The sequence below is a fragment of the Malaya genurostris genome, chromosome 2 (genome assembly GCF_030247185.1).
Source record: "Malaya genurostris strain Urasoe2022 chromosome 2, Malgen_1.1, whole genome shotgun sequence".
NCBI classification, from domain to species: Eukaryota; Metazoa; Arthropoda; class Insecta; order Diptera; family Culicidae; genus Malaya; species Malaya genurostris.
In genome coordinates this window covers 332,898,288-332,914,223 of record NC_080571.1, presented here as the reverse complement: position 1 = coordinate 332,914,223, position 15,936 = coordinate 332,898,288, and the positions used below count along the sequence as shown (strand labels likewise).

General features: G+C 36.4%; 1 protein-coding gene across 6 annotated transcripts in view; it reads left to right on the top strand.

The window, feature by feature from the left end:
• LOC131431632 (CUGBP Elav-like family member 2) overlaps positions 1 to 15,936 on the top strand; it is an 849,840-nt gene that overhangs the window by 811,195 nt on the left and 22,709 nt on the right. The gene's annotated exons all lie outside the window — the stretch shown is intronic.

The following is a 15,936-nucleotide window of genomic DNA, read 5'->3' as shown; positions in this document are numbered from 1 at the left end:
CACAACAGATTGCCAACGCCAAAGTAGTAATTATAAAGAGAGAGAAAAAAATGGTCATGTTAATAATAATAATGACTTCGCCGACCGAACTGGCTTCAAAAAAAAAATACGAAAGAGATGAGGAACGTTATAAATTCATAATTATTAAAAATGTAATAATGATGATAATTTTTGCGGATTTAGTGTGTCCATACTGTTGCTGTGCACATTTCATTATGATGCCCCGCACGAAGTGACCTGACTGCCGTTTGTAAATGCGCACACGGTAGTCCGGAAAAATTGTGTTCCACCCGAATGACCACCCGGACCCACCACAACCACCTCGTGGTTGGTGGGTTTGGTGGAGGTGCAGTTACCATGCTTTAAATCCGTTTTTTTTTGACTTGGTGGCTATCGAATACACACACTCACACAAACACACACACCAGAGGAAGGGAGTTTCACTTTATTCCTGAGGTTATGCAAATGGTTAATAATGGATGAAAGGATGGTTTGCGTGTAATTGGACACTGTCTGTTTGATTGTAGTCCGCTGCTGGACTGTGTTTCAACCGAATTTACAAAATAATAATGAACGTTATTACGTTTGTAATTATTTTTTAAATTCTGATGTAAATACAATTGCGCTTCCTTTGTAACGGGCGGTTATTACGCGGAAGTTCACTGTGACAAGTTTTAATCAATTTGTTACGGGTTTCGTACCGCTCATGTTTCGATCGGGATAGAAAAGTGGGTGGGTAATGCCAGAGACATAGCTGGATGACGCGAATATGATTAAAACTTGTCACTTCTGAATATTTAAAATCGTGAAAATTCTGCAAGATTTCATTTCTTTACCTTCAGAATTATAACGCAGCATCTATGCTAAAAAATACGACGAATTCACGATACACCGATACGCCATGTTTCTCCCGGCATCAAAACCGTCGTCCCTGCACGAGAAAGACAAACTAGCGTCATGAGTTTTTCTCTTCAATACTCGTTGAAACCAAACATTTGAGAAATCAGTTCGTGCTCGCATCCCATCCGACGAAGTCGAAAATTTCTTACGGTCGCGACGAGAGAAACAAAGACAATACAGTGCAGTGAACAATAGAGTGTACGAAATGGGCAAATACGATTTCACAAAGCCTGAAAGTTGGCCTACAAGGCCAAATTAAATTTGTATTGGTTTCAAGCGCTGCAAAGTTAGACCAGCAGCAACCGAAATTGAAATCTTGGCGTCTAAGTGTGTGTGTACATTATGTTCAAACGTGAAAGAGATGCAATTGCATTTACTTCGGTTAACAACGGGGTGCACAGTTTTGATCATGACAATGCACTATGGTTTGAAACGGGAAATTAGCGTGACAAAAATATTTTCACTATTAAATATTAGTTTTTTGTAGATGGTGTCTTTACAAAAGTTGTTTGTTATCAAATGGTGCTCCTTTTGAAATAAAATATTACTAGGGTGGTCCTTATTTAGATTGAAATCTGAAATCTAACTTTCTTAATTGAGCTCAAAAATGATTTTATTGTACAATAAAGTTGTAGGGAATTTTATTTTGAGCAACTTTGCTGAAAAAAGCACCTCTCTAGCTTTTCATTTGACCGAGTTACATCAATTGTCCCGGGTAAGAGTAGGGTGGCTCCCGAAAAATCGATTTTTTTGTTCTAAATTTTTTGTGAAACGTTCTATGCAAAAATTGTCTTCAGAAGAGTTGTTGAAATAAATATTGCGCATAATTTTGCTGAGCAAAGTTTTTTCATATGAGCTACCAGTAAAAAGTTATGATTGTTTTTTCATCAAAAACTAGTCAACCTTCAAATATCAAAACTCATTAGATGGCCACTGAAAGTTCATAATATAAGTAAACATTTAAGAGAAAATTGGGAGGGTGTTTTTCTTTTAACTTATTTAAATTAGTTTTAAAAATACCTTGAAAAAACTAAAAAACATTGCATAACTCTTAAACGCCTTAACGTATTAACATACTTCCTTTAGCAAAATAATAGTATCAAGTTAGCCCTACAAGTGTTCCATACATTGTCCATTCGAGAAATACGACACACAAAAGCTACAGCCGAAAATAGATTTTTTGCTGAACAATTTTAATTAATTTATTACCAAAATAACTGATTCAGTTGAGCTTAAGCAACAGAGACACTGTGTAATATGGTTATTCCGAAGTAGAGGTCATGATAATTATATCAACAGAAATTTTCATTATCTTGACAACCTAAGCTCAAACAAACTGGTGCAAGTTAGTGAAACGCACATATTTTTATCCAAATCGTACCGAGACGCCTTTTTTCTCATCTACAGGGTCCGGCACTCGAAGTGTAACCAATTAAAAAGGTCATAAATTCAGTTTGGAAAATTACTTTTACTTAATTCAAAGTACAAAATGTGTAAAAATAATACAAAATTCAGAATCAATTCACTTTTGCTCGATATGACCACCTTTTGCCTTGACTATGGCCTTGAGACGGTCAAAAAACGAATCGCAAGCTGCCCGAATGTGACTTGCAGGTGTATTTTGGCCCACTCGCGGACAATAACTTTTTTCAGCGCCTCGAGACTGGTGTATCTTTTGGTTCGGACTTTGCTCTCCAAAATGGCCCAAAGAGAATAATCCATTGGATTCGCATCTGGTGAATTCGAGAGCCATTGTGTGGACGTGATGAAGTTCGGAACGTTGTTTTTCAGCCATTCTTGGTTCACTCGAGCTTTGTGAGACGGTGCCGAGTCCTGCTGAAACGTCCATGGTCTGCCACCGAAATGTTTGTCTGCCCACGGCTTCAAAGCAACCTCCAGAATACTTTCCCGATAATATGTCGCATTTACCTTGACGCCAGGCTCAAAGGTCTGAAGTTGGTTACACTTCGAGTGCCGGACCCTGTACTTCTGTACCGAATAGCCTGTGACAACCGGAAAACGACGCACAATGAGTTTTGGTTAGAATAAATACAATCTACTCATTTTAACAAACTAATGATTTACATGGGTTTCAGAAAGTGCTTTGTCTTACAAAAAGCTAACGGATTTAATGATTGCTGGTAGAAGTAGTAAGGACATTTTACAGTATATCATTCAAGAATTGCGTATGAAAACCCCCACCTGGCGTGTTAGCAAACTGAACAAGACCGTGAAGGAAAGGGATACAAATATAAAAACTGCGTTTGGAGAACATTTGGGCCTACGTATCGGTGAGCCATTGCCATCAGGAGGTAATTCCAACGACGGAAACACGGCCCTGAAATTTTTCAAGAAGTGGAAAGAAACAGCAGATATAACAGGCTTGATAAAACACTGTTCGAAGGATTTCACGTTATTCTCAGTGTAATCAATAGCCGATAAGATAAACGTCGACGAATTCTAAAGTTGCACTGAGAAAATACGAGCGTTGTATGTATCGTTGTATGGCTGGTATCCACTATCAAAAAACTGCTCATAAATTGTTGATACATGGAGCCACGATAATTAGACACGCAATTTTACCTATTGGTATGCTTAGTGAAGAAGCTCAGGAGACTCGAAATAAAAGTATCCGGAACTTCAGAGAGCACCATGCTAAAAAATTCAGCAGAATCGCGAACATTGAAGATGTTTTTAAAAGGCTGCTGTTATCTTCAGACCCTATCTTGGCATTGTCAAACAAACAAAATAGGAGAAGTTTAGAAGACTTACCCAAACAAGCAAAATGTTTAGTTTTAGATAATAATTAGAATTTTTCATTGCTTAATTTATTCAATACATACCAAACCGTAATCAACTGTTGCCTTATGTTTTATTTTGAATGTTAACGATATGATCATTACGATAACGGAATCAAAATCAATTGAATCAGTTATTTTGCTAATAAAATAATTAAAATTGTTCAGCAAAAAATCTATTTTCGGCTGTAGCTTTTGTGTGTCGTATTTCTCGAATGGACAATGTATGGAACACTTGTAGGGCTAACTTGATACTATTATTTTGCTAAAGGAAGTATGTTAATACGTTAAGGCGTTTAAGAGTTATGCAATGTTTTTGAGTTTTTTCTAGGTATTTTTAAGACTAATTTAAATAATTTAAAAGAAAAACACCCTCCCAATTTTCTCTTAAATGTTTACTTATATTATGAACTTTCAGTAGCCGCATAGGATACATTTTTATCGATCTGGCATCTAATGAATTTTGATATTTGAAGGTTGACTAGTTTTTGATGAAAAAACAATCATAACTTTTTACTGGTAGCTCATATGAAAAAGCTTTACTTAGCAAAATTATGCGCAATATTTATTTCAACAATTCTTCTGAAGACAACTTTTCCATAGAACGTTTCACAAAAAATTTAGAACAAAAAAATCGATTTTTCGGGAGCCACCCTACTCTTACCCGGGACAATTGATGTAACTCGGTCAAATGAAAAGCTAGAGAGGTGCTTTTTTCAGCAAAGTTGCTCAAAATAAAATTTCCTACAACTTTATTGTACAATAAAATCATTTTTGAGCTCAATTAAGAAAGTTAGATTTCAGATTTCAATCTAAATAAGGACCACCCTAGTAATATTTTATTTCAAAAGGAGCACCATTTGATAACAAACAACTTTTGTAAAGACACCATCTACAAAAAACTAATATTTAATAGTGAAAATATTTTTGTCACGCTAATTTCCCGTTTCAAACCATAGTGCAATGTTAAATATAAAATTCCTGTGTACATGGTGGACAATGCCATAGAAGTGCGCGTGCATGACCTTGCCCCGCAGACCAGCGATGGGTTCGTTCGGGAAAGTATGTCGCAGTACGGTGAAGTTCTTTCCATCGAAAGGGAAGTATTACGAATTTTTTTCCCGGGTATTCGGAATGGCGTGCGAGTGGTACGCATGCAACTACATAAAGCAATTCCATATTACTTAATTTGTGATCAAGACGGGATACATCCGTGTAAAACGTTGATTACGTATGAAAATCAACTGGTTACATGTCAGTTTTTTGAACAACCTGCACACTACGGCAAACCTTGCACTGAAACTGCGAAAACAAACAAAACAAACAAAAACAAGGACAACCGCTCAACAACGGAAACTAGTGAATGCAGTGCTCCTGTTTCAAAAACATCTTCACCATCTAACCAACTATCAACTGCAATCAATGTACAAAGCGCATCTACAGCAACTACCAATGAACCGAAGACTGCGATCAACAATGAAAACAAGGAAACGGAAACCACTGACAACTCCAACGATGTAGCAATGGATGATATGAGCCACGGACAAAATGACCTCCCATCTTCGCTAGAAGGAAATTGAAGTTCCTCTCCTCCTAGAAGAAGGTTTGACAACAAGATCCAACAATAAAAAATAATATTGTGCAACAAAAACATGGGTAAATCGGCCACGTCAAAGCTTATGTATACGTAAATTGACCTGAATAAAGATTGCTTAAAAAAAAAATTTAGAAAGCTATAATTTTGAGTTGTTTGTGGTTACTACTGAAATTTTTTTTTCACAAATTGCTGATCATGTTTTCGATACCTTGGAGAAAAAACTATGTTGTTCAGTTAACCCCTTAACGCTCATGGGGAAATATATTTTCCTTCTATAAAAATTGTTATCGATTCTTCAATTATTATTAAATCGATGTGAAAAATGAACTTTCAATCATTATAGCCTCTAAAAAAGTTTGTGCAAAACGGCGTATTGAAAATAGAACACAAATAAATGTGCAACGTCCACTTGTGCTAAACAAGTATACGAAATCGTTTCGTAGAAAACTATAACTAACTATTTATTTTACTAAAGCTTGCTTCATTTAGAATTGGAACAAACTTTTGCTCATATTGTGGCGCTCCTGGTGGACGGATTTGGAAGTTCTTGGCGCCCACGAGCTAGCAAACAGCCAAATCGGTCCATAAAACAGAATAGTGTGGTCAAAATTCGTGCTCGGAAACTATATGACCAGGTGCTGACCAAGTTCGATGGGTGTCTTCTGATGGACGATGAAACCTATGTCAAGGCTGACTCCGGGTAAATCCCAGGTCGAAAATTTTACTTGTGGTTCGGGGGAATGTTCCAGCCAAATTTAAATTTGTTTTTTCGACAAATTTGCAAGAAAATTTATGATTTGGCAGGGCATTTGCAGCTGCGGCAAAAAAACTAAAATTTTCGTTACAAATAAGACAATGACATCGGAACTATACCAAAAAGAGTGTTTCCAAAAACGAATTTTGCCGTTCATTCGATCCCACGACCATCCCATAATGTTTTGGCCAGATTTGGCAAGCTGTCATTACAGCAAAGTCGTTCAAGAATGGCATGCAGAGAAAGGGGTCCAGTTTGTTCCGGAAAACCTTAACCCACCCAACTGCACCCAGTTCCGCCCTATTGAGAAATACTGGGCAATCATGAAGAGGAGACTCAAGGCAAAGGAAAGGGTTGTCAAAGACATCAATCAGATGACGACCTGGTGGAATAAGATAGCTAAAACGATGGACGAAGAAGGTGTGCACCGCCTAATGAGCCTCGTTACTAAAAAAAATTCGAGAATTCCTTCGAAACCGTGACGAATAATTATATCCGTATTTTTTCTTAAAAGTATGAAGAAAACGCTACATTTGTATAAAAAAAGATCTTGAATTCAATAATAAATAACTGAAATACATGCAATTGTCTTTGTTCCAATTCTATCTGAAGCAAGCTTTATTCTGATTATTAAAGCAATTAAAGAAAATTACTCTTCGTTAATTTATTTGTAAGGATCATAGGGAAAAATATTTCTCACGAAGTTATAGAAAACTTATGCGCCCTGCTTTGTTGTTCTGGTTATATTTTAATACTTTACACCCACAATAGCTAAAATATTGTGTTGTACAGACATATTTCCTCCTGGATATCTTATGGTCGTGAAAGGGTTAAGCGCAGCAAGAGTTCTACCTATTCTTGTGCAGGGTAAATTTTGAAAAGGTGCCTCATAGTAAAGTAAGTCACGACAAAAAAAATTTGGTTGGCCTACGATACCACTTGTCAGGCTGACTAGTAATAATTCTAGTCAGTGACGTTATCTTCAGCGCAAATTTCTTCTAATTTCGCTTACGCTTTGAATTAATTTTGAATTTAGAATTTTTCGGATATCCGGGAAGAAACAAGTAGGGCATAAGAGCGGAAGTACGCTTTTATGCTGGCTACGGTTCTCCAGCGGACTGTACCTAGGGAGGGAGAACAAAGTTTATTTAATTAATTAAGGATACTTAGCCAATTCTCTTGTTCGAGAATTCCTTTGATTTGATGTGCTGGCTTCCTGGTGGCGACGTCCGTCTGGGTGGCTGGTGGCGACGTCCTTCTGGGGGTTTCTTTCAAAAACAACAAAAAACTGCAACACACTGGCACTTCTAAAATCTCATCTAAAACTCCTTTATTTTCAATTTCCTTAAACTATATATACATGAATCTTATGGTAAAATAATGAAAATGTTGCACGACATGCAGTGCAACATTTATTGCTACCTCCCTTTCTCCTTAGATGCTGACGTTACCATTCGTCAGCACGGGTAAACAAATTCCTATCTACCTCACTACTACATAGAATTTGGTATTCAATGTTGCGCTTGCATTTCGCGCTATCCTTCTCTATTCCCTATCACGTACCGACGCTTTCAGAACTTGTTGGTCTTTGTCAGCACGGGTAATCAATTCATATTTCTACCAGACTCAAACATGACCGTCGCCAGACTACCTTTTCCTTCTTTTATTGCAGTCCTTTCGGGAATTACGTATTAAATTATTTTATTACCGCAACCTTCCGAGAGCTGATTTGAACGATATTCATTTAATGTTCCTTTTCGGGCAATTGTTTATGTTTGTCCCTTCGCATTTCGTCATGGTCTTTGCTAATTAATTTTACTATTGCCATCGGCACCAGATTACCTGGCGTCTCGACCCAACTTAAGCTTCCTTTGCTATTTGAATTAGCGCTTATTGATGCACATGGGATGCGAGAATTGATGGAAAATTAATAGCTCTCACGACTGCGCCGGAAACGCCTTATCGGTTCAAATCGCTTCTCGATCATAGTGCTCCTTTAAGCACGTTGTTTTTTTGGTTGATAATTAAATTTATTAATGCCAGTGCAACTGACGCAAGCTCTACGCTCGACACCACTATTAAACTGATGTCTTAGAATCATAAATAATCAGTATTTTGTTTACAAAGGTTACTAAAATGTAAACTGAAAATGTAGTAATTTCTATGAGTGAGAAGTATCTTACAACAATCTTTTTTTCAAATTCATCACCAGTCCAGAAATCCTAAAAACCAATATTCTTCACAGCGCATTACATTGCTTATTGGAAGAGAACGCCAAATGATCCGAAATTGCTAAGATAGTTGCCTAAAATTGTGCAAGTTTAAAAAAAAGTTCGGAAAAAGTGCGGATAATGCAACTTAATACCCACTCTGAGGGACGCACCATTGGTTTCACTTTTGCCGATTTTCGATATTTCATGAAATCGGTACTGTTTCCCTACCAGGCACGCTTCGTTCGAACCCTCGTCCAATATGTTGTTGCATTCGAGGAAATCGGTTTCTACCAATTCCATTCTTATTATCGTTTTCCTCTTAGCTCAGACGTTTTTTTCCGTACTGGTTGCGCACGCAAACTCGGAGTAGGGTTATTCATAAACATCTGCGCTATCCCTTTATCGTGTTTTCAGGACTTCCCTCATGTTTTCCCACGCGCAGGAAAATCATTCACATTTTTAACTCTGTATATCTTCGCCCATTTCTTCACGAACATCTTGGATTGTTCAATAATTTTCTTGACTTGACAGGACTAGACTTGACTAGAATTTGACTAGGATTTGACTAGAATTTGACTAGAATTTGACTAGAATTTGAATAGAATTTGACTAGAATTTGACTAGAATTTGACTAGAATTTGAATAGAATTTGACTAGAATTTGACTAGAATTTGACTAGAATTTGACAAGAATTGGACTAGAATTTGACTAGAACTTGACTCGAATTTGACTAGAATTTGATTAGAATTTGATTAGAATTTGACTAGAATTTGACTAGAATTCGACTAGAAATTGACAAGAATTTGACTAGAATTTGAATAGAATTTGAATAGAATTTGACTAGAATTTGACTAGAATTTGACTAGAATTTGACAAGAATTGGACTAGAATTTGACTAGAACTTGACTCGAATTTGACTAGAATTTGATTAGAATTTGATTAGAATTTGACTAGAATTTGACTAGAATTCGACTAGAATTTGACTAGAATTCGACTAGAATTTGACAAGAATTTGACTAGAATTTGATAAAATTTGTTAGAATTTTACTAGAATTTTACTAGAAATTGACTAGAATTTAACTTGAATTTGACAAGAATTCGACCAGAATTTGACAAGAATTTGACTAGAAATTGACTAGAATTCGACAAGAACTTGACTAGAATTTGACAAGAATTTGACTAGAATTTGACCACAATTTGACTAGAATTTGACTAGAAATTGGCTAGAATTTGACTAGAATTGACCAGAATTTGACCAGAATTTGACTAGAATTTGACTAGAATTTGACTAGAAGTTGACTAGAATTTGACTAGAATTTGACTAGAATTTGACAAGAATTTGACAAGAATTTGACTAGACTTGACTAGACTTGACTAGACTTGACTAGACTTGACTAGACTTGACTAGACTTGACTAGACTTGACTAGACTTGACTAGACTTGACTAGACTTGACTAGACTTGACTAGACTTGACTAGACTTGACTAGACTTGACTAGACTTGACTAGACTTGACTAGACTTGACTAGACTTGACTAGGCTTGACTAGACTTGACTAGACTTGACTAGACTTGACTAGACTTGACTAGACTTGACTAGACTTGACTAGACTTGACTAGACTTGACTAGACTTGACTAGACTTGACTAGACTTGACTAGGCTTGACTAGACTTGACTAGACTTGACTAGACTTGACTAGACTTGACTAGACTTGACTAGACTTGACTAGACTTGACTAGACTTGACTAGACTTGACTAGACTTGACTAGACTTGACTAGACTTGACTAGACTTGACTAGACTTGACTAGACTTGACTAGACTTGACTAGACTTGACTAGACTTGACTAGACTTGACTAGACTTGACTAGACTTGACTAGACTTGACTAGACTTGACTAGACTTGACTAGACTTGACTAGACTTGACTAGACTTGACTAGACTTGACTAGACTTGACTAAACTTGACTAGACTTGACTAGACTTGACTAGACTTGACTAGACTTGAATAGACAAGTTCAGTAACGGTTTGAACAGTGCCATGGGGACTCTTCTCTCTAGTGCTGTTTGGAACTGGTCGGAACGCCTGAATAGAATAAACCGGATTTTTCGTGTCGATATGTGACAATGGACGAAACTTGGATCCAGTCGTCAGCCGAGTGAGAACCGACCAAAGCGACCAAAAACGCAAATGTAGGCCAGTATTGCTCAGAGCTTATAAAAGTCTTTTTCATTGACTCAAAATAGACGAAAATGACGAGAAACAAATGCCACTCTCAGTTCCACTTGCAAATCATGAGAACGAGATCCATGCCCAATCAACGACAAAAGCGGACCATTAGTTTCAAAATTGTCATTTTCGGTTTTCAGTGAAAATCGTATACTGTGTAGTGTCGATATTCAACCGAAGCTCCGAGAATCGATACTGACAGAAAATTTATTTCACAATTATTTTTATCTGTTGGTACTTGTATCTGTAGTAGTTTTGGTTTCCAAAGTAGTACTGAGACGCAACTAATTTTCAGAACAATGGATTAAAAACAATTTCGTACTTAAATTGTATACTGCTTCTCGATGGGAAAAAAATACCGTTCAAGCGAAGCAATGGCTTGAAAAGTGTTATGGAGACTCCACTCCATCAGAAACAACAATTAAACGTTGGTTTGCTGACTTCAAACGTGGTTGTAGAGACGCCTATGATACAGAACGACTATGACTTAGAAAGCTCTGTTCAAAATGGGTGCCGCGTTTGCTCACTGTTGACCAAAAACGAGGACGTATTGATGATTCTGAACAGTGTTTGGGCATCTTTAAACATAACAAACCGAGATTTTTGTGTCGATATGTGACAATGGATGAAACATGGATTCATCACTTCACTCCGGAATCAAAACGATCGTCATCTGAGTAGTGGGCAGCAACTGGTAAACCTCGTCCAAAGTGTCCGAAAGCACAACAATCAGCTGGAAACGTTATGGCCTCGGTATTTTGGGATGTGCGATGTGTAATACTTATCAACTATCTTGAGAAAGGAAATACCATTAACAGTAAATATTATATTATTAAGACAACGCATCGTGTCACAAGTTAATCTAAACAATAGCAAAACTACATGAATTGAATTTCGAATTGCTCCCACATCCACCGTATTCGCCTGATTTGGCACTCAGCGACTGACTGACCGTTCGCAGACTTGAAAAAAATGATCGCCGGTAAGAAATTTCGCACGAATAAAACTGAGGCCTATTTGGAGGCAAAATATAAATCGTTCTACAAAAGCGGTATTTAAATGTTAGAGTGGCGCTGGAATGATTGCGTTGCTCTTGATTACGTTGATGAATAGAGTTAATTTTAAACCAAAAAATCGTGTTTTCTTTGTTAGACACGGAACTTCTCAGCCCATGTCTTAAATAAAGTTGAAGTTGAAGCTAATTGAACAAGAAAAACGTGTTTAATCCACCTAGCAGTGAGATGATACCTATTTTTATCAATCCGCATGTGTTTTTTGCATGAATATTCTTCGGTGTTTAAGTTTTCATGACATTATTTTAATGACCCTCGTTTTAAGCGACAATTTGAGATTTTAATCACTCATTACTCTGTAATGTCGAAACTGCAAATCGGATCGAATTTGAATCTAGAAGTGTGATAATCGATTAAACATGCCATGATATGTAAGTTCCACTCTAGAGTTTACGGTAATTTAAGGTACTTCCAGAGCCGGTATTCAGGAACCAGCATAACCCAAACCGATTCGTATGGCCATATGACGAATAAATTACAACAGTTTTGAGTTCAACTTTGAAGCTTTTCGGGATTGTCATCTTCTATATCGGTTTGAATTTTAAAAATTCATCATCATGTAATTCGAGAACCGGAAGTCATAATTGGATAAAATAATTAATTTTTGTATATAGGTTTGTTTTAATTAAAATTTTTGTTTCTGAAATTTGATTAGGCTTTTTTTGAGAAAACGATTGAGCTTTGAGAAACGATTTTATACTGGAACCGGAATTCTAAAAGCGGTATGGCCGAAGTCAGATAAATTCACCTGAGTAGCTGTACAGTTTACATTTGTTTCAAAATATTTGAAAATCAGTTAAGACATCTTTGAGAGATCATAGCACGAATTAAATTTTTATGTGCCTTCTGATCGACAACTGAATACCACTAAAACTGAAAAAAGTTAATTTTTTTATCGACTATCCAAATCTGCTAACTCGATAAACCTGATTAAATTATGTGGAATAGACATTTTTATACAATCCCCGAAACCGGAAGTTGGATCTGACTGAAAAGCAAGATGTTTTATAGAACTTTGAAACTTTTCATTTGAATCTTAGATGATTCTTAGATTTCATTTGCATCTTAGATCGGTTCAGCCATCTTCAAGAAAAATGAGTTACACAATTTTGATTTCGTTTCACATATCATCCTGTAGTTCCGAAACCAGAGGTCGGAACCAAACATAATGCAGGAACTTTGTTTGGGAGCATACGACTTTTCGTATGAATCTGAATTTGTAGAAAAGAAATTTTCCGAGAAAATTAATTGAAGTTATTTGTCACACACGCCTTTGCTGATCTCGACGAACTGATTCGAATGGTATATGGATGTTATGTTGTTCCAGCATTTATTGCTGTAAGTAGTTTAAAACAAAATAATTAAAAAAAATTCTGCTATCATCTGGTTTATATGTCATATTCGAACGATTATGTTGCCAAAAACGAGCCGTGCCAAAATCGGTCCGAGGCTAAATGTCATGAAAAAGAATGCTGTAAACAATCCTTTTGGTTCTTAGAAACAATTGTATGTAACAGTATAAAAAATCGTGTTTTCCGTTGCTCCCAAACCTTTCTTTGCCATACAGCGCTCAGAACTTCTACTGCTGGAATATGGGGGAAAAGTCGCTTACAGAAAAATTTCGATATCTCCGTTAAAAATGGACGGATTTTAACAATCTATGGCTTGTTGGATAGGTATTACCGTGCGGAATCTAAGTCTGAAAACATATTCTGTTTTCAAGGTCAATTGTGACAGATACTGTCAAAAAACTGAAAATTTTGACATAAAACTGTATAACTCAAAAAGTAAACATCCGATCTCAAAACCATTCAATAGCGTTTTGGGTGACGGGGAGACCTTTCATTTGCGACTAGTTTGATGAAAATCGGTCCAGCCATCTCTGAGATCTCGACCTCTTAGTTGACAACACACATACGGACACACACACATACACACACACACAGACATTTGCTCAGTTCGTCGAGCTGAATCGATTGGTATATGTCATTCGGCCCTCCGGGCCTCGGAAAAATTTTCGAAAGTTAGAGCGAATTCTATACCTATTTTTTATATATATAAAAATAGGTAAAACGGCTTAAAATAACAAAAAAAATAACAAGATAAGAAAAGAAAATACAATATATTGAACTCAGAGGCTAAAAGGCATTATTCAAATAATCAACACTAAACTGAACTAACGAACAGAATAAACAGTCTTTACCCTATAGTTCCGGAGCCAAGAGTCGGATTCGGATGAAACTCAGGAATTCCGTATTGGACCAGAGGACCTTTTATTTGATTTCAAGTTTGTGAAAATCGACCCATCTCTGAGAAGGTTTAGTGAGATCCATTTGGGAAAATATGACCACTATTTCCGGTGCTTCCGGAAACGGGAACCGGAAACCAGGATAACCAAAAAAGGTTTGTTTGGCCGTCTACTGATAATGACTTTCGGACGGAGTTTTTTGTTTAACCCCTGCAAGTGACTGTATAAAATTGTAAACATTCTTTATCCTATAATTCCGCAACCGGAAGTCGGATCCAGTTGAAATTCAGAAGTTTTTTTATAGAACCATTAAAATCTAAGTTTGTAAAAATCGGTAACGTCATCTCCGAGAAAAGTGTAATTGGAAATTGAAATTTTACCGTATGATCAAAAAAGAGCCAATTTGCCATTTGAGCCAATTTGTTCTGAGAGAATAAAAGTTTTCCGATTTGACAAGCGCGGGAATTTTAAAATAAAAATTCCGGTTATTTTTTGATCATAAGGTTCACCGATCAATTTATAATTCCTAAATCAGAAGTCAGATTTTAAAGGACTACAAGCCCATTCATTTGAATCTAAGATTGTCAAAATCGGTCACGCTATCTCTGAGAAAAGTTAGTTCGTATATTTTCATATTTTTGCTCATTTTATCCCATAACTCCGGAACCGGTAGTCAGATTCAAACTAAATTCAGGAATATTGTATGGGATCACAAGACTTTTTATTCTATTTTATTTTCTTCCAAATGTTTTCTGCTCTCAAAAATTGTGACTAGAAAATCTGCCCATTGAATTCTTTATTAGAATAATTGGGATATAATATTTATTAAAAATGTTAGGACAATTTCAATTTTTTTTCGATATATTCGAGTGCCATAAAATCACTTATCACTTTGGATTCTAAGATAATGCAGAATTTCCAATATAAGGTTTGACACGTCACAGTCGAAAAATTAATTTTCCATAACGGAACCGTGCTAAAACAAATCGAGCCAAAATACTATGCTGAAGAGTACTGTATTTAATCTTACAATCACTTATAAATGATCGTATTGAAATTTGTGTCTAATTTTGATTCCAAGTGTCATTCCGTCGGGCTTCATTTAAACCCCCAACTGTTAAGAAGAGCTGACGGATTCTTACAATCTACGGCTCGTTTGATTGGCATTACGATAAGGTATCTAAATTTTGTTTTCAACCATATTGAAGGTCAATTGTGACAACTTCAATTTTATCAAGAGAAGGGGACAATTCCAATAAAAAATTCTTCTGAAGCCATTTAGGCTCCAAAATCAATTGCAATCAAGCGCAAAAAAATGCGTTTTGGTTGTAATTTGAGACACTTTGCACTGGAATAGGGGAAAAAGTCACTTACACAAAAATATCGATATCTCCGTTAAAAACAGACGGATTTTAACAATCTATGGCGGATTACCGTGTAGAATTGATGTCTCAAAGTCAATGAACTGAAAATTTTGATATGAAACTGCGTATAACTCCAAAAGTAAACATTCGAGCCCAAAAACATTCAAAAGCGTTCAGGGCGACGGGGAGACCTTTAATTTGCGATCTCAATCTCAGCACAGCACAGCACACATACACACACGGACATTTGCTCAGTTCGTCGAGCTGAATCAAATGGTATATGACACTTGGGTTTTTACTAGTCGATTTTTCAAGTGATTACATAACCTTTCTATATGAGAAAGTCGAAAAAGTATCTGTCACCAAAACAATGCGCCAATTGCATGAATGGAGCTTCGAATTGCTGCCGCACCCACCATATTCGCCGATTGTGCTCCCCAGCAACTTCTATTAGTTGTTTGAAGGCCACAAAAATATACTCCAAGAAAGGAGATTCCATTAGAATGAGTAAGTCATCGCTAAAACAAACGCTTATTTCAAGGCAAAAAGATAAATCGATCTACAAGAAAAGTTTTGAACTATTAGAGAAGCGCTGTACTGATTGTGTTGATGTCTAAGAGGGTAAAATTCGTGGAGCATAAATGTGTGAAAATTTCAAAAATTAAATTAAAACTAGTAAACTAGTTGCTACCTCATACAAATTAAGAGAGAGAGAGTTTCGTTTATTTTCTGAAGCACTGAACCGCCTTTCATAGCACGTAGT